Below are 22474 nucleotides of genomic sequence, written 5' to 3' on the forward strand. Positions count from 1 at the left end.
CCAACGAATGTCAAAACTAAGATCGGCTTTGAAAAGTACTAATTGAGACCTTTAATTTGATACCCCACATATTTATATATATATATATATTTGATGAAAAAAAATTTTACACCCCCGTTTTGCATGGTTGGGAACCCCCCCCTCAAATTCGACGTAAAAGGATGTAATTCACTGTATGCGTGAGCGTTCACAGTTCTCACCTTTCTACCAAATTTGGTGTCAATCGCTATAACCGTCTCCGAGAAAAATGCGTGTGACGGACAGACAGACAGACAGCCAGACAGACAGACGGACATAAAAAAAACTTTATACAAAACCTTAAAAAGGGCTAGGGAGAATTAGATTCTTCTTGAATGGAATTTTAATATTTCACTCGAATTTAAATTATTCTCGTTAATTATGACGTCAGCATCTTATTTGTATGGCTTAGGATTCTGGTCATTAGCACGAAATTGCTAAGTTTGAACTGCTATAACTTTGGCGTTAATTGCCAGATTTCTACGAAATTTTGCATGTATATACAAAATATTGTCCTCTATGCTGGTACAGAATTCGGATGAATTTAAGGGGGGTTTTTCAGTAAATTTCTATAAAGTAGTAATATACTATTAGTAAATTTATTTGAGCAGATATCGGAATGGGACATATTTTGAGGCCTAGATTTCATCTAGGCGCACCACTCCGATTTTTTCCGGATTTTTAGGTTGGGTAGTTTCCGAAAATGAGTCCTGTCTCACTTCAAGTGCGTACATTTTGACTCATTACTCACGGACTTTGCAATTTATGCCAAAACTAATATCAGTACAAATCGAGACCTTTCATTTGATACCCTACACAACTATATCCGGTGAAAAAAAATTTTGAATCCTCCCTTTACATGTATGGGGAGCCCCCCTTTAAACTCCACCTAAATTTATGCCACTCACTGTATGCGTGGAATTTCATAGTTTCTATTTGTCCACCAAATTTCGTTCGGATCGGTTTAGCCGTTTTGGAGAAAAATGCGTGTGACAGACAGACAGACATTGAATCGATTTTAATAAGGTTTTGTTTTACACAATGAATGTATTCTCTTCAAAATTTTTTGCGGACCAGCTCTGGTTTCTAGCTCCGCGGGAATGCACATCAGCACATGGCCCATATTCGATCTGGAGAAAAATTGCCTGGTGGTCGCTATGAGTATAATGCTCACTGAGAAACCATGCCATTCTTCTCCCCAATGTGGTACTTACATATGTCAGATTGAATATTAAGCCCAACTCTTTCCCACGAAAAGTGGAAACATTTCCCGCATTTGCAAGCTCCAAGTCTAGGTCCGCGAAAGCCTCGAGCAGGATACGGCCCCCAGCGTTCGTAATGCGACTGCCCCAATCCACGCCCACGCATTAAAATCACTGGCTATGATCTTGGGGTTTCCATTTTTTGCATCTCAGACTAGCATACCTAGCATTCCTTCGAATTCTGCTATCATCGCGCTAGGTGGAAAATAGCAACTGTATGTATAGGTCTTGGGCTGCCTCGCTGTGGTTGATTTGTATCAACCTCATTTCTTTACTGCATTCAAGGCTCTCCTAAACACTGGGCATCTGCTGCTGCCAGCAACGTTTCGACAGTTGACGCCATTTTTCCCTTTGCAAAGCATACATTCAGGCTCGGCATTGCACTCCCTGAACATATGACCTTCTCCCACATATTTTCTGCAGCTTTTTGACCTGTCACAGTCACCGATGTATTTCGCCGTTATGTGGCCAAATTCCAGGCATCTAAAACAGCGCTTGACGGACACCTGCTTCCTGAGTCGACAAACGACCCAACTTATTTTTACTTTACCAGCCGCCAGCAGTTTGAACGCTGCTTGAACTGGTGAGTTTATAGTTGCCGCTTGCGTGCTTACGTATGCTTTCCTTAGTCCTTTGATTGCGGAATCTTGCAAGCTGAGTGGTCCGAACAACTTTTCTAAGGCATCGCGTATATCCTCCTAGGTCGTGATTTCATCAATGTCCATAAATTGTATAACAATCTCCTGCTTTCTGGCCCGTACTTGTGCTTCTTCTCCTAAAGAGCAGGAGAGGCCGAGGAAATTTTCAACCGAATTGCCCGGAGACTTCTTCAGCTCCAAAATCAAATCTCCTTTTTGGGAGCCTCTGATTCGGCTGACGTTTTCTCCAAAGGTCCGTCAGCTCAGGATCGGATTTTAATTTCCTGAGAATATTGGCATAAGTCATATCCCCTTCTTTGGAGATGATAAGTAAGTCGGGCAGTAATCTTCTTTTATGTGCCGCATTTTTCTTTCCGCCAACCTTGGTCCAAGCTTCCTTGGTACCTTTTTGGGGCTTTACCTTCGGTCGATTGGAGCACCGCAATTTTCACGATTTTGGTAATTTTGTTTGCCTTCCCCTTTGCCTGTGATAGGTCTTCTTGCCTTTTCGCGTCCTGCAAGGATCCGAAAGAATCGTTCGCGCCCTCTCTACTCCTCTTTTCAAGCTTACTGCCCTTTGGATTTTGAGAGGGTGTCACTTGTGCTGCCTGGGTGATTTCTTCGAGGCATTTGTTGCGCCCTTGGCACTATTGTGTAGTATACGAACGGTTCGGAACATGCTTTTGATGGCCTGGTTCACATTGTGGTTGTCCTTTATGAATTCCGATAACTCTATTATTTTTCCTCCGAGTAGGGCAAACGATGATTCATCCGCATTTTGACCTTGCTTCTCTGTTTGGTTTTCCCACAGTCCATTTCCATATTTATTAGCGTTCTGGGAGCTTAATTGATCTCCTTCCTTCGTCATCGTTGATTTTAACAAGTCTCTTGTTAGCACTGATGAAGGAAACAAGTGGTTCCCGAAATATTGCTATTTGCGAGAATAAACATCTACACCAACGAAAAAGAAAGTTTTTTATTATTTCAAATAAGCGAAAGGCTATGGCAGAGTCCGAGGCGAGGCAAATTTAGAAATGTAAGCCTCATACACGCTCACGCCCCTACAGAGGAGACTGCAGAGTCGGAGAAGGATAATTTCTACGAGGCAGTTGAGCGGACCCTCGAAGCCCGTCCCAAATATGATATCAAAATCATACTTGGAGATCTCAATAGTCAAGTAGGGATGGAGCCCCTATTCAGGCGATACGTTGGCTCCCATAGCATACACAAGGATACCAACGATAACGGACTGTGGATCACTCAGTTAGCAGTATCGTAAGAAATGGTTTTTGGAAGTACCTGGTTTGCGCGGAAAGTGGACCACAAATATACAGGGGCCTTTCCAGACGGGACTAGTTTCAACTAAATTGACCACGTGCATTCATGAATGTCAGAACATTAAGGCGGGGGGGGCAATATAGACTCGGATTACTATCTCGTTGGCATGGTGCTCCGATCTCAAATTACAACACCACCTACAGTCCCTTCTGACAATCAGGTGAGAGTGAATATTGACGCTATTCACCACACAGCCCTCACACCTATGAGAGGGAAGTGGATGCCGTAATAACCGTAGCTAACAGATGTTCTGCAGAGGAAGCAACAACGAATGATCCTCATAACCACATGAAGGACGTTGTCATTTATACGGCCACAACCATACTTAACCCCAACAGCAAAAGGTATTGGCACGTTTGGTTTTACGATGAATGTGAGCTAGCAAAGGAACGGGAGAATGCTGCATACGAGTAATGTTGCATTCTCAAAGGACGCGGGCACTCAAAGACACCTATCACGAACTCCGACGAACAGAGAAGTGAGTTCACAGACGGAAAAAAGAAGCCTGGGAGAACCAACAGGTCTGTGAACTCGAAAAGTGCAGGGAGCAACTTCACCAGACGCGAAAGTTTTACCAACAAGGTAGCTGGATAAAACCCTATACACCTCGATGCTCATCCTACCGAGCCAAAGAGGGAAATCTGATTTCGACAGAATTGGCATGTTGGAGTGATGGGTTGAGTATTTTGATGAACTGCTCAACAACCAGAATATCGGCTAATTGGAGGTCCCTCCAACTAAAGACGACAAACGAATGATACCACCACCAAGCATAGAAGAAACAGTTCGTGGAATCCATAAGTCGTCAGAGGCCGATGGAATCACAGTTGAATTGGTTAAATATGGAATCGACCAACTACACCAAGCGGTTCATCAGCTGATGTTCAAGGGAATGTCTGGAGTTCCCTATTAAGGCAGGCCTATATCGGAGAACGGTTGTTGTGCGGTGATGATGAGGAAGCCGATCTAAGAATTAATGCAAAGAAAAGAAAATTCATAAATACGACAAAAGCTGAATAATGATGGCTAACGAATCATACTATTCAGTCCTACGGATAATGAATAGTAAAAGGATGTACTGGAAAAATAAGCTCCGAATTTACAAGAAAATAATAAGTGCTATTGTACACAGGCGTTAGGTACGTCCGTCGACATATTCGAACGAAAAGTTCTACGTCCAATACTTGGACCGGTAAAAGATGGAGATGACTCGCGAATTAGATACAACCATGAGTTGTTCCAGATCTATGATGACCTAGCAGCATCGATGGTTGTAAAACTACGAAAATTACAGTGGACCGATGACGTAGAACGGCTGGACGGGAAGGGAATACCTAACAGGCTATTCAAAGCCTCACCCAAAGGACGCCGCCCAGTGGGAAAGCCACGCAAACAATGGGCGGACTCAAAGAACGAAGTCACGATCGAGATGGCTGGAGGAAGTCTACCCTAGAGGCCAAGCGCCGATTTGGCTTATCACAACATTGAAGAAGAAGAAGAAGAAAGAAGCTTCCGCTACCGTTGGTGTTGGCAGCGCGAATTGCTCCGAAAAGATCACATATTTCCACAATTGTCGTTTTTGATGTAAACCTGATGTGAAGTGCTCCTCGGTTGGATTGGCCGCTATTATCAAAAAGATTTCTGCTCTCTATAAAAATGTGCTCCATCTATGGCAGCTTTTATCTTCTAATAAACTCATTTAAGATACAAGCATCTAACCCATATCCTGATGTTGTTAATTTTTACCGCTCGATGTCCGCGACAGTATCTTTTCATGTTCCGCTATTATTTAATGAATAAACGCTGGTGTGCCAAGGATAGTGATAAGCCTTGTTGAGGGAGGAAAAAATGTCTGGCTAGAAATGACGAAAACTGAAGGCTTTTAATATTAACGTATCCAACTTCAGCTAAAGGTTGCCGTGGCTGAAGTGACTGGATGTAGGTCCCAGTTGGTCATGGACGCTTGTATTCGCTTCCGTGTTGGCTATGCTACTATAGGCTTATCCCTTGTACACCAGTAAATGTGATGGAAAGGAAACTGAAGCACAGGCTCCTTGAAAATAGATGGGGAACACATGGCGCCATGTTTTGTAAAAGAGATATTTTTAGGTTGATGTTATCCATGATCATAAGTAGCATAATTATAGCAGATTCTAAATAGAGTTTTCTACGTAGTTCCACACTGGATTGAATCCGTTCGTGTGAACTGGAGAGTGATGAGCAGTCAAGTCCACACAAAGTGTCCTTCGCTTCTTTCCTACGCCTAAAATATGAAAGCGAAGAAGTTTCCTGATTATTTATAGCGTGTAGTGTATCATATTCAAAATAGATATTATAACAGATACTCAGAATAATATCTCAAATTTTATTTGCCTCGACATTGCGTAATCCTATGTGGAGACCAATTTATCCTTGTTCGTCAGATTTAGATCACATATTTCGGCATTTTGATTGCTCCATTGGGAGCATCGAAGTAAATTGTCTATTCAAGATAATTCCTTGAAAAGATAACGATTTCCGATTTGTGCTTTGAAATTTTTTGAAATCACAACATGGAAAATTGTTCAGTCTGGTTGAAAGCCCTTTGAGGAAGGTCGTCATAAGTTCGCATCGTTATATCTGCGTTCCGATAATCTTCGACGCTTTACTTACTTATAAACTATCACCACGAGATACTTATTCAATTTGCAATCCATTGAGCAATTCAAAGTTAATTGAGTTATGTAAGGACTCCCCCCTAAATATTGAGCAATTTGTTGTGGCATTGTACACACGATATGTGCATGTCCTTGGTGCTTTGGTTAACCCAGCAAAACGATTCCACTTGATTAATTCCGCAGCTGATAGACCCCGCCAGGAGGAGGAGGATAAACTCATCTTAAAGTCGATGAGAATAGAAGCAATGGAATTATGCGAAACTTGGAATTGACGATGAATTTCATTTTACGGGTGATTGGGTTGATTTGAGTCGGCACCGTACAGCATTTGAGGTCGCCAGGCATTGCTTCGTCCTTGTCGTAAAACCGATTGTGTATTGTACGACAGGCAAAAGGAGTTTATCGGGCGTGAAGGCACGAAAACTCAATTCTGAAGGCAGAGTGACAGCATTGTCGGAATACTAATCATTGACGAAGAAAAGAGTCTGTCACCGCTGACCTTACGGTTTTGTTACTTGATTTCCATTTAAAATGTTACCTAAATGTGACGATTTTTCAGGTGATAGGTGTCAAGGCACATTCAGGACACCACCTACGTAAATCGGGTAACGAACTGGAAAAATCTTTTTACAGCAAAGTCGTCATTTTTTCCATCAAGCGTATCTTCATCCAAAACTAAATGAGCAGAACCAACCGCATTTCGTCAGATTATCTGTTTTTTGCTTCCAGAATTCTGGCTTTGCTGAGCGGCTGTCTTGAAAAATGAATTCCATCTAAATCGCCTCATTCAATTCATTACGAGCGAAAACGCTTAGAATTACTCTCAAGTGGTGTCTCACCTCAATTATCGTCAACACAGCAAAGCGAACGACCTTTCAATTAAATTCACAAAGAGGATCCGGGGATGCTCCGAAAAATATCATATTTCCTTAATGAATAGTATCCCGCGAAGCATCTTACAGCCTCGAGAGCGCTTATTGTGATTAACAGTCAGGAAATTGCACCCTTGACCTGGCTATCTACAGTTGGAGTTGGACGTTGATGTTTATTAGACTTCAGCAAATGAGCAACGTCAGAAACATCCTTTCATGACGATGGGGTTGAAGTTCTTCTTTAAATTTTCCGGGAAATTGAGAGGTATCTCTCGCACCGATGCAAAAAATCCTGTCAGCTGAACCCATACGCCAATGCTTCCGTTGTTGTTCCTTTCTTGGAATGAAGTTCCTGAAAATGCTTTACGTTGATTAAAATTGCAGATAAATTTGTGATACAAAGCACCCTCATCAGATTACTGCCACTTCCTGTTATCTCCACTACCTCGTTAGCTTACTGGAAAAGGACTCTCTCTAAGTACATTTGCGAAATTACGGTAAAAGGCCTTTTTACTTGAAATTCCTCCTACCCCCACCATTGCCGTGCGCGTTTACTCTCCGTTTTATTGTGTTCATGTTTATATGCCTTCGGAAGCTGTACGTCGGTTCGTATAAGTGAAATTGCCGATATGCGAACATGACATTCAGCTCCTTGACCTTTTACCTTAATGAAAGCATGTATCCCCATTTATTTCAAACGGAGTCGCCCGTTTCATCCTGTTGGCAGTTTTTTCCTATCTTTTGACAGAGGAGAAAATATCTTTTACGAGATTTTTCCATCAGATCAATTTGTCATTCAGGACTTTCCATCTTGCGGTAACTGTCGTGTCTACTGTGTGTAAGGATAATGGGATTTCAGATTGTTTTTTATGCGAAACTATCAGAGGAAATTTGATAACAACGTTTTGAATGCGGTCGGTTGAACGGAGATGGTTACGAAGTAGAACGTTGTGCGTTTATTTTTAACTTTTGAATGGACTTTTTATTTGACAATCTGACAATGGAGGAAACTGTGTAAAGCTTATCTGTCATCCCTTGTAAATTTCACTTAATTTTAATGTCATGTACGGACTGTTTTTCGTAAAAACGGATTGATTTTGTGATGTGAGTCGAATCCTCTCCGCAGACCCTGAATAAACATGCTAATGGACGGAACGTCAATGTAGCTTTTTTGTCAGAATGCCCATGACGGTACCCTTTTTTTTCAAGGCAGAACCTATTAGTTAGCTTTTTCCGACTTTAAAAAAACGCCTTGATTTCGTTATAGTCTTTATGAAGTGAAACGGTAAAATTGCGATCGATGGCAAATCATAAAACCTTCAGAGCTTCCACTCGTCTCTAGGAAGTAGCAGCCGATTAGAGATAATGCGACAAAGTCTTAGACGGTGAACACCAAGAGGATCTTGAATTGAGTTTTCACGCTGTTAATCATTTTCCGAGACAAATAAACTTTTGGTTTAGGGACTGAGCCAATGCTGAGCCCGCTTTCACTTGATGACGGGTCGGGCCAATTGAGGAGGACGGAGGTCCAGTATTCCTAAGGTTTTCTGACATATTATTTCTTAGTGCCATCCTGTTGCACAGCAACTGCTATATACCCATATTGGTGCACCTGACGTGATCAATATGCGCGAACGGGTGTCACGGAATGCACTGCAAGCGAGAATGCTCACGCCATTCAAAAGTACGAAGGAGAGTCCAATGAGGATTTTACTTCACGGCCTCGACCTTCTAGATCAAACGCCATTACAGCTTCTATACCAAATGCAAACTACAGCAGAGTAAATGGTGTCTTATACTTTCCTTATAAATAGAGATCGAGATCCGCGGAGGATTCATCAAGAGACCGGAAGGGCTGTGCAAATTAAGGAGGAAAACTTTTCGACCTACACTTGCATTTCCGAAGGGCTGAGGTGAATAACGAGTTACAGTAAAAGGCCATAACCGAGGAGGAAGAGGAGCTCCAAGCAGTAATGGAGCCAATGACCTGCACTACGATAACTCAAGTAAGTGGACTGGAGATGTCATAGCTATCCATATATGGTTGTCATTAACCCCTTGGTGGAATATAGTGCGTCAACCATACATACGCACCATCGTTCGCGGTTATCTGAAATGCCTTCCAGCTCCACCCCGAGCGCCCCCCTCCTCTACTGTTCTGTGTGCAACAAGCGCCCTTGGGGCCACCAAGTCGTCGACCATCATGAGAAAGTGGATTCCACTGCATAGCGTCGCTTGAAATATTAATGTTGCCATTCCTTACTGTGTGACCTATCCAATTCCGCTTCCGCCATCCGACCATAGCGCGTATGGATATAAGGCCTGTGCAACAAGCAAGTTCCTCGTTTGAGATAATGTCAGGCCATCGTACTCTAATGATACGACGCAGACAGGTGTTGACGAAGGCTTAGAGTTTTTGAGTAACGATTCCACTCCTGTACAGCAACACAGAAGGAACACTGGCACAGCACAATCTGAATTTGAACTTGGTGTTGAGATTACTACGTTTCCAAATTTTAGACAAAGCATCGAAAGCAGATCCGGCGTTGTTAATACGTCGGGAAACATCGAGTCCTTCGGCAGAAATCACGCTTTCGGGGGTACACAAATTGATCGTTGCTTCCGATGCCTCTGCACATTAATGCAGCTAAGGAAAGTGCTATGGCCCGCCACACAAAGAACTTTGGTTGTATCAGACCAACTCTACTTGCCTCTCCCTCTTTGCAGATTCAGAGCCATTTGGCCAGGATCCATGATCCGATAAGAGAGCAAACAGATGTCATGAGTGTAGTCCATGTGTTTGAGAAAAGATGTCATCGACCATTGAATTCCTCTACGTCTTCTACGTCCTCTGGACAAGGTAGCATGAGGAACGTTACCGATAACAGAAAGAAATAATATCGGTGATAGGATGCCATTCTGGTGGGTTACGACTTGGACACCAAAATCCTCCGAGATTTTAGCTCTGTGCAGCACGTGAGATTCTGCGCCATCATATGCCGCTCTGATTATGGCTACTAGCTTCTACGGAATGCTCTTCCTGCTTGAAACACATTAGACACACCGTCGAAATCACGAGAAAGGATCAAAACTCCAAAATGATTCTTAGATTGTTGTGATGTAAATGTGTAAAACCAGCTTCCTTTTTGTTGGTCAAGGTTTCGAGATGTTCTTTGCTGCCTTCCAGGATTATTTTGATTATAATCTTTGCAAGGGCAGGGAGCACGTAAATATCCCTCCAATTGCCATATTCAAATGGAAGTCCTTTTAAGTATCCTATCATCCCCTTCTTAACGATGATCTTCCTTAATCTCTGTGAAGGGTTTCTTATTTCCAAGGTTTCCGTACAAATGGAACTAGCAGATCTGCAGTAACTGTAGGTGCAGCGATAAATAACTTTGCCGGGAGACCACCAAATCCAAACGCGACGAGGATCCATAAAACGAGTAGAGAAGGCCCTCAAAGAATGTTCTCTAGTGGTTGATAACCCAGCCAGGCTGCGGATGCCAAACCCCTCTTTACCTAGAATTAGATGCCAACCAAACATACACAAATCAAGCAATGAGATGAGGGAGATTATTGCAGATTCTAACTCTCTAACATACAACATTGAAAAATGGTTGGTCGAGGAATGCCAAAAATTGGGGTCTATTAACGGAAACCAATCCGTCAAAAATTCGAAAGAATTGATTGATAGATTGAGTGCAGTAGTGGCTTTGGGGGATAATGAACGCCTAGTGTCATTTGACATAAAAGCTCTATTTCAAAGTACGCCTGTAAAAGAGGTCATAACAAAATTTGAAGAGTGGCTACTACGTTTTGATTCGAAACCAGAATGGACGAGGAAGGCTAAACAATATGCGAGGTTGGCTTCCCTCTGCATGAATGAAAATTATTTCACATTCAGGGGAAAGTATTTCAAAACGACCTCGGGTGTAGCGATGGGCAATCCTCTCTCGCCACTCCTAAGTGAACTCTTTATGGCATCACTAAAGGAAAAAATGGAGCAGGATGGATTATTGCCAAATATATGGTTGAGGTACGTGGATGACATTTTGACAGTATTCCCGGACACAAGTATCCAAAATATGCTGGATAAAATCAACACGCTACACCCTAAAATAACCTTCACTCATGAGATTGAAGTTAACAACCAATTGGCTTTCCTAGATTTACTAATCAAACGTCAAAACGGACAATTTTATTTTTCTATTTTCAGGAAACCGACCAGCACTCAGCGTACAATCCCGGCCACTTCGTTCCACAGTTACCAGCACAAAATGGCTGCTTATGGCACTATGATCCATCGCCCCCTAGCAATTCCTCTCCCAGAGGAAGACTACTGGAGCGGAAAACTCTACATCATGGACACGGCAAAGAAGAACGGGTACACCAGCGCCACCATAGACACGATGATTAGGAGACACACACGACGGTTAGAACGTAGTAATCTCAATACACTATATAGCCAACAATTGCCCTCTACCGCTCAAAAACGATCAAGTGTCACCTTCCCAAATCTGTCCAAGAACATGCAAAGGACATTGAAAAGGTTTGACATACAGCTGGTAGGATCAAGCCGTATTTACCAGCTAAAATCCCAGTTGGCTGGGGAAAAGACCAAAAAACGGTAGAGGAGATGAGCGGCATTTATAAAATCGCCTGCTCAGATTGCCCGAAGGTGTATATCGGGTAAACAAAAAGATTGGTAACTACCAGATTTAGGGAGCACATGAAGGAGGCAGAGCTAGCTGTCAAGTACTCCCGAAAACCTACTAAATCTATGGTGGAATGCGGCCATAAAGTAAGCGCCGAGGATTGGAAGGTTCTAAAGCAGGTAAGGAAAATTAACCAGCTGAAAGCTGGTTCATTAGCAAACAACCGATCAGGTAGGCAACCAAGCGAAAACCTGCAAGAAAAGCGAAAGTTACGTTCTCTGCAAGGATCGTGGTGGATTTGGTGAAAGCGTCACACACACTGCCGGCTCGGGACGATGTCCAATCTTCAGCGCGGAATCAGAAAGGGCTAGGGCGCGAATAGCATTATCTGCAACCTACTATTCAATATGCACCGGAGTGCAACCGCCAGCTACTAGCGCAGTTCGCTGCTCTAGTTCTAATCAGCGAGCAATACCGGAACAGGGACCCGGTTTCATGGCATCTCGACTTATCGGGTGCCATTTGGGTTCGGGGCGACGTTCGGCTGTTCTTGCCCAAGGCCGAGGGAACCGGTTTGTCTGGATTGGATGTTTAGACATAACGTTTCTTGGCGATTACCTGACGCTAAATGAGATGGATCCACGCTAAAGTTTCGGTGCCCAGGCCGCGAAGGAAGCAACCCTGATACAACTTTTGCGTCATACTCTCTGGCGCAATCGCTGGACGGATGGGGAGTCCTGGAGGACTTCTCGGCAAGTGATCACCAGCACATTGCGTGCGAAGTAGTTGATGCTACTTGCCGGCGTGCGCGAACCCGTCGCTTTTCATGCGTATGGAATGTCGCGGCAGAAATTGCCCATCTACGGAGGGATGGGATGGATAAGCTCCGCAATTCGGCACAACTTCTACTCGCCAACGAGGAGGCATACGTCATAAAGGTAGAGTATAAATCAGCCAATAAAGACCCCGCAGCGCGAGAAATAAAAGTAAAGCTCGCGACTGACAGAACTTGGTCATCGAGGTGAATGAGGGCCCGTGGGGACTTGGCTATAAACTTGTCATTTGGAAAATCGGGGCTCAGCGGAAGCGTTGAGGATTTCCCCTTTTTCACAATGAGAGACCTTGAGGAAGCGTTACTTACTATGCGAAACAAGAGGGGGCTAAGTCCTGATGGTATCCCGGCAGATGTAATTCCACCAACGGCTAGACTTGCTGCTCTGGGCGTTCAACGCTTGCTTAAAGCAAGATACTTTTCCTTGTCCCTGGAAGGTAGCGAGACTTGCGCTGACCAGCAAAAGAAAATGAGACGCAGAGCTGCTGTCTTCATAACGACCGCTGTGCTCGAAAAGCTCATTATAAGTAGACTCGCTGAAATGATTCGCGCTGCCGAGCACTTATCCCTAAAGCATTTCGGGTTTAGAATAGGGAGATCCACGGTAGATGCTATTATGGAGGTCGTGGATGCGGTTAACCGAGCCGAGGGACACAGCCTCCGATCTCCACAGATAGTGCTCCTCATAACGCCTGATGTCAGAAATGCGTTGAGTTCCGTAAAATTCACAGACATGCTAGGCATATTAGAAAGCTCATTCCACGTACCAAACTTTCTCTTGCGGATATTGAGGTATTTTTTGAAAGGCCACTCTCTGTTCTATGAGACGCTCGAGAGGCAGAGCAGGATGGAAATCACGTTGGGAGCAGCACAGGGATCCACCTTAGGACCGGACCTCTGGAACGTTTCTTACGATAGTCTGCTGAGACTCGACATGCCAGAAGAGTAGCACCTGGTCGGTTATGCAGACGACGTTGCGGCACATGTTACCGGACGCACTGTCGAACAGGCGCTAGGCGGATTTGGCATATTTATACAACAGGTAAGTGGATGGATGATTGCTCATGGTTTCAGCCTTGCGCTGGAAAAACCGAAATAATCACCTTGATCAGAAACAGAATCTCGACCCTACGCCCCATATCGAACGGCGAGTTGACTACAGAGTCAAAACGTCCCTTAGTTTAATGCTTGACTCAAAGATGAGCTCCTCGAGGAAATCAAAGTAGCAGCGGAGAAGGCTGCAGCTCGAGTCTCAGCCTTGAGTCGGCTAATGGCGAATGTTGGGGGCTCTATATCTACTAGAAGACGTCTTCTTATGGGAGCAACGCAGTCCGTTCTGCTCTCTGTGGTGGAGGTATAGGCTGATGGTTCTGATAAGGAGGTGTATCTTTGCCGCCTTGCTCAAGTGCAGAGACGGGGAGCTTTGCAAGTGGCGTCTGCTTACCGCATTCTCTAAGAAGCAACCGTGATGATGATTGCGGTAGTAACCCCCGTTGCCCTCCTTGCTAAGGAGCATAACGCAAGGGCGAAAACTTGAGAACGTCGAAGCCAATCTGCCGATCTGCCAAGAGGCAGATGAACTATGCAGCTCATCGACAATTTTGATCCGTGGCTGAACAGAACGCATGGTGAGCTCGATTCCGTACTCAACTTCTAAGAGAGCATGTTGGTTTTTAGCCTTACATGCACAAGATTGGGAAGCCGCAATCTCCTAATTGTGCGTTCTGCAATCGAGTGGCGGACGACGCTGAACACACCTTTTTCTCTTGTGAAAGGTGGGATGGTTTTTGTCAGCAGCTCTATGCAGACACAGGGGAACTTTTTCCAGACAATATTGTCGGAGAGATGCTGAGGAGCGCTGGCAGCTGGAGTCGTGCTGCGTATTATGTGCAGACTCCTTTTACTGAGAAAAAAATTGAGCTCGACTGTCAGAAGAATCGGATGGCAAGGGAGCCTTGAACTAGCAACTCCTTTCTTCCCCTTTCCCCTGTGGGTAAGCGAAATTGCCTGACTTTAAGGCTCCCAAAGCCGGGAGAGCGAGAGGGCTAGCCCGAAGTAATGTATCAAATGGTTCCAGGCTAGCTCTCTGATGACGGGGAGATGTTTAGTTGGTAGTCCGACGGCGTACTGTTGTTCGAGCCCAACACTCTGTGCATAAGCGCATTCACCTACCCTACTCCAGAAAAAGCAATGTGGAGTGATACTGTCGTCGAGAAGCGTTTGCATATTTCAAAACCCAATCATAAATTGTATATGGAAGCAAATGATGGTGGCTGAAAAATCAGTTCGATTCCGAGGTGCAGGAGCTTTTTCTGAAGCACCACTGAAGAAAGAAGAAAGTGTCATTAGTTCGGGTAGGGTTGGCCCGCGTCGACTCTCTGAGACGCCAAAATGTCAAAATGTGCTTCTTTTATGCACCTCTCTCAAATGGGCTTGACACTGCCTATCATCATCATCAAAGGCGCGCAACTCTGAACATCCCGGTTTCAAGCCGAGATCCACCGATCTGATATCCCTAAAAGTTGTTTGGTGTCTTAGCCTACGCCATTGATATTGCCTTATGTGACCCGCCTACTGCAACCTTCTGAGCCGGATTTTATCCACAATCAGACGGTCGTGGTATCGCTCATAAATTTCATCGTAGAAGGCCAAATATCCTTCGGAGGATTCTTCTCTTGAACGCGGGTAAGAGTTCTGCCGGAAATCAGATTTCCTTCTCCCTCTCGACAGGATGAGCATCGAGATGATAAGGCTACACCCCGTTGACTTGTTGGTAAAACTTCCGCACCTGGTGCGGTTGCTTCCTGTACTTTACAAGTTTACAGACTTGTTGATTCTCCCAAGCGTCCTTTTTCTGTCTGTGAAGTTGATACTCAACCTGTATATTAATTTCTCCTCTAAATTAGTGATCGAGAAGTTCTCTATTTCTTTTACCACCAAACTCTCAATGCTACCCGTACCTTTCCCCCATTTTCTTAGCATCTAAACCCCCAGCTCATATACCACTTTGCAGACTGTGCCCAGGCGGTTTGTCTGTTGGTTTACGTGTGTATCTTGGTTTACGTGGGTATCTTATTCTCCGGAGCTACTTGGAAATTTATCTTTTCTTCATCTTTGATTTATGCTCACATATTCCAGGATTGTGATATCTGCAATATGTTTTAAGCCCAATTTTCTCTGAGGCTGATTATGACAGATAATGTTCCTCTGTATGTGCACATTCATATGGTTTCCTTATGTTCAGCCAAGTACGAAAGTATTTTTCACAATTCGGGATTTCTTGGTATTCAAAGAAATTCATTTCCAGATTCCAATCACTCACAGAAGCCGAATTTATCGTATACTTTGTCTTTTCCATCTCTGGATCTTTTTCGATGAATAAGGGATAATCAAGGATCAAAGGAATTCTCTGTTGGAATTTGGAACTCTCTCCGTCGTTCGTCTTATTATCGTCACATTCCGTCAGATCTTTTTCTAAAGGAGTATCATCTGCAGTAATAATTGAATGACAATCAATACTGCGTGAATGGAAGTCAATATTCAGTTGTAGCTTGGCAAGAGAGGCTTCTCTTCTGTACGAAAGTCCTTAAAACCCCAAACCTCAACCGGGGTAAAATGTGTCGATCCCACAAAGCTTCAATAAAACCTTCCATAGTAACGACTTGAGAGTAAATACATAAATTATCCTTCGAATCCCATCTAAGTTGCACTATTCAGCAAAAGCCTCTCAAGCATGACCCTTATCATTGCTGGGAACCTCTTCACCGTTCAACGTCAAGCCAAGCCCCGTCTCTGCAAAATCAATGACTTTACTGAATCCATAATTTAAACACGATCCTGGCCCCAAGATTGCAGTGCAATGAATTAATAATTGAACATGATTTCCTCGGGGGGTCGTAGAGGAGGCAAGAGTGGTAAACACCAGGATGGGACGACGAGCAAACAAACAATACCAGGAAAATGCTGTTCTCTCCCGCACGTCCCATCTAATTATTCGAAATGCAAAGGATATTGTCTTCAACCTCGACGAGCGTAATCGTTAATCACAGCTGGAGGCTCGTTTGAAGGATTAAGTACAAGGGGGAGGCTCTGAGATATATGATCCATCCCGACACGGCTAACCCCTGGATACTGAAAGACAGGAAGGACAGCCAGGTAGAGTCCATGTCCACGTCCTCTCTTCAATTATGCACAGACCCAGGCTTGTCGTCTAATTGCTCGTCGGGAGAAGCAATAAGTATCCTTGCGAGGACTGGAATTAGGAAACTGGAGCGTGCAATTATAGCCGAGAAAATTTTTTCGTCGTTTATTGATTTGTTCACTTCATGCCTGTGTGTACGAGCTGCGAAGGACGAGCGAGTAACCCGACAAGCTTTGTACTATTTTTGGTCGGGACCAGAGAGGCTTCCGCAGGATTGGTCCCGGCCCCCCGATGGAAGGTGCAATTCGAAACTGAAAAGCAACGAACAGTGGAGTGAAGGTGGGCGAAAATTATTCGCCGTTCGCTGGAAAAGGCTGGATGATGGCCGCTAAAGGAATTTGGCCTTGGCCTAGGACTGTTACTCTACTACTTACTCACCACTGACTGTCACGCTGCGTTGGGTCTACTTCTGCAGTGTGGGTGCTTGACTCCTTCCACTGACTGCGGTTGATATCAATGAATCTAAAATCACTTGAGAAACTGACGACACTCCGAAATACATCCCCCGGAAATTTGCGCGCCGCACCCTTCTGAATCAAGGAACTTGCCTTAGAATCTATTAACTCTTAACGTCTCCACTCTAATTTCTCCCAGAAAACCGTTGAATCAATTCAGGATTCACATAAAAACAATCGCCAAAACACTATCTTCCTTTCAATTCGATTTTTCCCGGGTTAACCGCCTGAAATTCACCAAAAAAACCTTCAAAATTTCGCACTAATCTAACACGAATCGCTGCCAATGCTTACACAATCTGATTCACGCACAACTAAACATTCATTCCTGTGCGAATTCGCAGGATTTCACTGAGTTTTTGCTGAAAGAAAACAACAAAATTATTCTGGGCATTTGGAGGCTGCGCTAAGCTTTCCCATACAAATTCACGAAAAGGAAGAGCTCTGACAGCTGACGATGTTTTCACAACATCCGCGACGGCCATTCTGATTGGATTCTGGCTGGAAGCGAGGTCCCTTCTTCGGCGGATGGGAAACAAGTTCTTGAGCAAGTGCTGCTATAAGAAAGGAACATTTGCAGGCGGGTAATTGCCTGCAGATGGCGAAAGAAGCGCTTGAAATCAGGCAGGAACCTGAAAATAATCGTAAGATGGACAAACGCTTACATACCGTTTTAACCGTCTTTGTCAGTGTTGAATCGAAGATGGGACCACCAGTCTGGTATCCAGTACTGCAACCATCCACACAATTTCAGGATACCATCAATAGAGGGCACCACCTGACAAAGACACTGACGCTAAGCAAGGATGTGGTGAAATCACGAAACAATGACATCAGTTCATTTGTTTTAATCTTGCCGGTGACGGTTAGGCAGTTGTCAGTTTGTGTTTAGTATAAATCTATCTGTAGCTTCAGCAAATGAAAACCAAGTCGGAAAATTGACGCTTCAGGTATGAAAGGCTTTGTGTTATTTGTCAAATAAACAGCAGCATCAAAAACAAAGTAATTTCACTTTGGCCTACTTTGGGTCTGAATGTAAGACGGTTTTCACTTGAATATAATTCGCACTCATGTCGTGTTTGCAATTGTGCTTAAAGGAGCGGTTACCATTTCCAGCCACTTTCGGTCAGGCTGCTACCAGAGAAGAAATGAAACAGTATTTGATGACTTGCCTCTGCCCTGGACGGAACTGTCAGTCATTCTTTTTTAAAAAATTGGGTGTTTTGCTCAAAAAGAGGGATCCGTGGACCATAAATGAAGAAAAAAGTTTCTTCCTAATTAATCCAGTCAGACATTAACTGGATGCGGGCTTAGGATTCTCCTTTAATTCTCAAACAAAACAACAAGATTTCATCGAAAAACAAAAATATTCCCGCGGTACCTTTATATCACTGGGAGACCTACAACAGCGACCACTACCTCGTTAAAGTGAAATATCGATACCAGATAGCAAATAATGAGAATATAAGCCGCACCCTCTCCACCGGGTAATTGGACAATGTTGACGAGATGTGGGGACATCTAAAATTTTCGACGAAAAAAGCCGCGGAAGGAACCATCGAAATTGGTTGAAAAAAACAATAAATCAACAATGCCAGGATTGAAATTAAGGATGCGCTGCGAAATAAGAAATCATTCGGCGTGAACCTGCAGAATTCCTACAAGAAAGAAGTACAACCGCTCTATGAAAAAAATCCTACGAATTTGTGCCAGAAAATTGACGCAAGGATCTAAGATGCTCTATGCCGCTACTGATGGGCACTATGAACCTGGCAAAACCCCAAGCCGGCGGCAGAAGAAGGCACAACGATGGAAGTTCAAGCACCTTGGAACTGAGGACATGGACTTGTCTGCACCAATAGGTGAGGTAACGTCCAGAGAAATCAGATGCAAGAAAGCGGAATCTTTGTCATCGAGACTCCTCTGCCATCGGTAATGCTCGCAAGAAGCGTAAGACCAACACATCTGTGGTGGGCAACCCTTTATTTTGCCTCGCACCAGGGCCTACAGTCGCGCGTCCCGCGGAGACTAGGAACAGTGTACCGCTAGAAGATCAAATCAATGATCAAGATCTCAAAAAAGTCGGCCGATCCTATAGAAATACGGACACGAAGGCGGGAAGGAAGAGGACGTATGCGCAGGCTGCAGCCGCATTCGTGACTGTCGCGGGAGTTTCCTCCAAGGATGGCAAATTGTCAGAGGGACAATTTACCATCTTCTGGGAATCCCAGTGAAAAAAATTGCTGTAGCCTGGAACGAAGCCGAGATTTAGGATTTCCGCGATGGGCCCCCTTCTTCGAATGCACTGATGAGGCTGTCTGAAAGTGGCTCCACAGGTAATCCCGGCTTTGAGTTCTGGCGTTCGGCCCAAGTTAACTGTTCTCAACACTGAGCTGCGCAGGACAGAAGATGTCAGTTGTTTTTTACCGGGTCCTCGAAGGAAGAAGAAGAGAATATCACTGGAGGATAAAATTCATAAATACCAGCAAGGACAAATCTATAAACGTAGAGGGTTTCAGCTTGGCGTTCGACCAAAAGAGTTTGAATGTGCTCAGCGAAAGTCATCATATGGCGCTCCACTTTATCCAAGAAAGATTGAACTGTTGCATCATCTCCATTTTGAGAACGAAGAACAATGATGGTCTTCGACTCACACAAGATAGAGCAAATTGCTGCATCTTCGATGCGCTTTTCTACAATGGAGCTGTGCGCGTCCATACAGTAGCGTCACCCCACATGGGTGAAATCCCACCTGCTAGTAACTTCTCCCACACCATTTACGGAACAGGCGGAAGAAAAGGAATCCTGAGACATGAACGAAACTGATTTAATGCCAGCTCCGGTGATCGGATCCGTGCAAACAGTATACCCCAAAGCAGTGAAGGTGTTGAATCAAAGACAGATGAATAATCTGCGTGGTGAGATGAGACCTTTCATGAATGAGGACATGCGAACTGAGGGGATCGAATCTTTAGCAGTACCGTGGGGGGGGAACCCCGTTACCGCCGGCAGCGGCACACGCTTCTAACAGTTTTCCATAACACATTAAATTATTTGTTAATTGAGAATGCTGGAAGTCCTGAATCCGCACCCACTTGATGGCAGACCGGATAATTTGGGAAGCAACTTATTTCCCTTCTTGTAGTCCACGGACTCCCTTTTGTTAGGGCTAAACAGCTCTGGACGAAACCGTGAGTCAAATTTTTTTAAAAACTCCGGTGTTTAACCCCAACGAGCCATCTAGTGGGTGTGTAGTCAGGACTCCCAGCATCATCGTCATTAACGGCGCAACAACCGGTATCCGATCTAGGTCAACCTTAATAAGGAACTCCATACACCCCGGTTTTGCGCCGACGTCCCCCAATTCGATATCCCTAAATACTGTCTGGCGTCCTGACCGACGGCACCGCTCCATCTCAGGCACGGTTTGCCCCGTCTTCTTTTTTTACTATAGACATTGCCCTTATAGACTTTCCGGGCTGGGCCATCCTCATCCATACGGATTAAGTGACCCGGCCACCGTAACCTATTGAGCCGGATTTTATCCACAACCGGACGGTCATGGTATCGGTCATAGATTTCGTCACTGTGTAGGCTACGGAATCGTCCATCCTCATGTAGGGGGCCAAAAATTCTTCGCAGGATTCTTCTCTCGAACGCGGCCAAGAGTTCGCGACTTTTCTTGCTAAGAAGCCAAGTCTCCGAGGAATACATGAGAACTGGCAAGATCATTGTCTTGAACTGTAAGAGCTTTGACCCTATGGTGAGACGTTTCGAGCGGCACAGGTTTTGTAAGTTGAAATGGGCTCTGTTGGCTGTTGCCAACAACCGTGCGCGGATTTGATCGTTTTAGCTGTTATCGGTCGTGATTTTCGACCCTAGATAGGAGAAATTTTCATTCTTTCCGTTTCACCAGCGCAGTTTGATGTTGTTGGTTGGTTGATTTTCGGTGTTGACGCTGCACCATATATTTTGTCTTGCCTTCATTGATGTGCAGCCCAAGATCTCGTGCCGCCTGCTCGATCTGGATGAAAGTAGTTTGTATGTCTCGGGTCGTCCTTCCCATGATGTCGATATCGTCAGCATAGGCCAGTAGGTGGGTGGACTTAAAGAGGATCGCACTACTCGTATTTACCTTAGCATCGCGGATCAGTTTCTCCAGGGTCAGGTTAAAGAGGACCCATGACCCCCCCTTTATCTGGCCTAACACATTGGTCAGGGTCACCCTAGTCAGTCTTGTCAATTTCGTTGGAATACCGAATTCTCTCATGGCCGTGTATAGTTTTACCCTGGCTATGCTATCATAGGCGCCTTTAAAGTCGATGAACAGATGGTGCAACTGATGTCCATATTCCAACAGTTTTTCCATCGCTTGCCGCATAGAGAAAATCTGATCTGTTGCGGATTTGCCTGGAGTGAAGCCTCTTTGGTATGGGCCAATGATGTTCTGAGCGTTTGGGGCTATCCGGCCTAGGAAGATAGCGGAGAATATCTTACAGATGGTACTCAGCAACGTGATACCTCTATAATTACTGCACTGTCTGATATCTACCTTTTTATGTATGAGACAGACAATGCCTCTTTGCCAGTCGTCAGGTATACAGTAACATGGCTTGAATAAATATCTTCTAGATGCGTAGTTTATTGCGTCAGTGTATTTTCCTCGATCTCACTATGAGGAGGACTGCATAAAATGCTTCATGAGTGGTAGTAATCCTTTGGATTTCGTGTTTTTCGTTTCCTTGATAGTGGGGCTCCTAAGCAGATGAATTGATTCCCCTGTTCAAAATTATGCTCGCTCAGTTTGGGTTATGTTTTTCATTTCGACCCTGAGCCTCACTTCATTCGCTGCAGACTCAAACTGCTTCAACAATTTCTTCGCACGAAGCATCGAGCGGACAAGAATATCCACGTCGTCCGGATACGTCATCAGTTGCGCGGATTTCACTAGTAACGTACCTCTGGTATCAACTGAGGCCACTTTCCTGACGCCGTATTCGAGCAACAAGTTAAAGTGGGTGGTCCCGACACTACACTACAACATCCATTTGCTTACCCGAGTCTGCTTTGTGCCTGTTCGACTGTGCATCCGGCAACAAATGCCGCAACGTCGTTTCCATAACCGGTCAGGTGCAACTCTTCTGGCAAGTCGAGTCTTGGCAGACTATCATAGGAAACGTTTCAGAGATCCCGCCCTACTACTCTCGACGTGATCTCCATCCTCCCTTAACCCTCTAGCGTCTCCTAGAGCAGGGAGCGGTCTTTCAGATAATCCCTCAATATTCGTAATAGATAGTTTCGCAGGTCGAATGAGTTTCTTAATCTGCCTAGCCTATTTGTCAATCAGGCTGGTCGGAGTGGCATTTCTGACAGCGTTATGAGGAGCACTATCCGTCGATATAGGGGGAAGTGAGGTTCAGCCCGATGAACCGCATCTACGGCCAAAGTAGCATCCACCGTGGATCTCCCTGTTCTGAACCTGAACTGGCCGCGTACACAGCGGTCGGTATGCAGCTGAGAACTCCGCGTCTCCTTTTTCCGTG

General features: G+C 44.6%; 1 protein-coding gene across 4 annotated transcripts in view; it reads right to left on the reverse strand.

The window, feature by feature from the left end:
- LOC119646471 (gamma-1-syntrophin) overlaps positions 1 to 17428 on the reverse strand; it is a 260298-nt gene extending 242870 nt beyond the window's left edge. For 2 of the 4 annotated variants that reach the window (XM_038046923.1, XM_038046922.1), the window contains exon 1: positions 16855 to 17428. The gene's annotated coding sequence lies outside the window, so the exon portion shown is untranslated. The remainder of the gene's footprint in view (positions 1 to 16854) is intronic. The other 2 variants (XM_038046920.1, XM_038046921.1) reach the window with 2 other exon arrangements.
- Positions 17429 to 22474: the final 5046 nt, after the last annotated feature.

This window comes from Hermetia illucens, chromosome 1 (assembly GCF_905115235.1).
Source record: "Hermetia illucens chromosome 1, iHerIll2.2.curated.20191125, whole genome shotgun sequence".
In the NCBI taxonomy this organism is placed as follows: domain Eukaryota; kingdom Metazoa; phylum Arthropoda; class Insecta; order Diptera; family Stratiomyidae; genus Hermetia; species Hermetia illucens.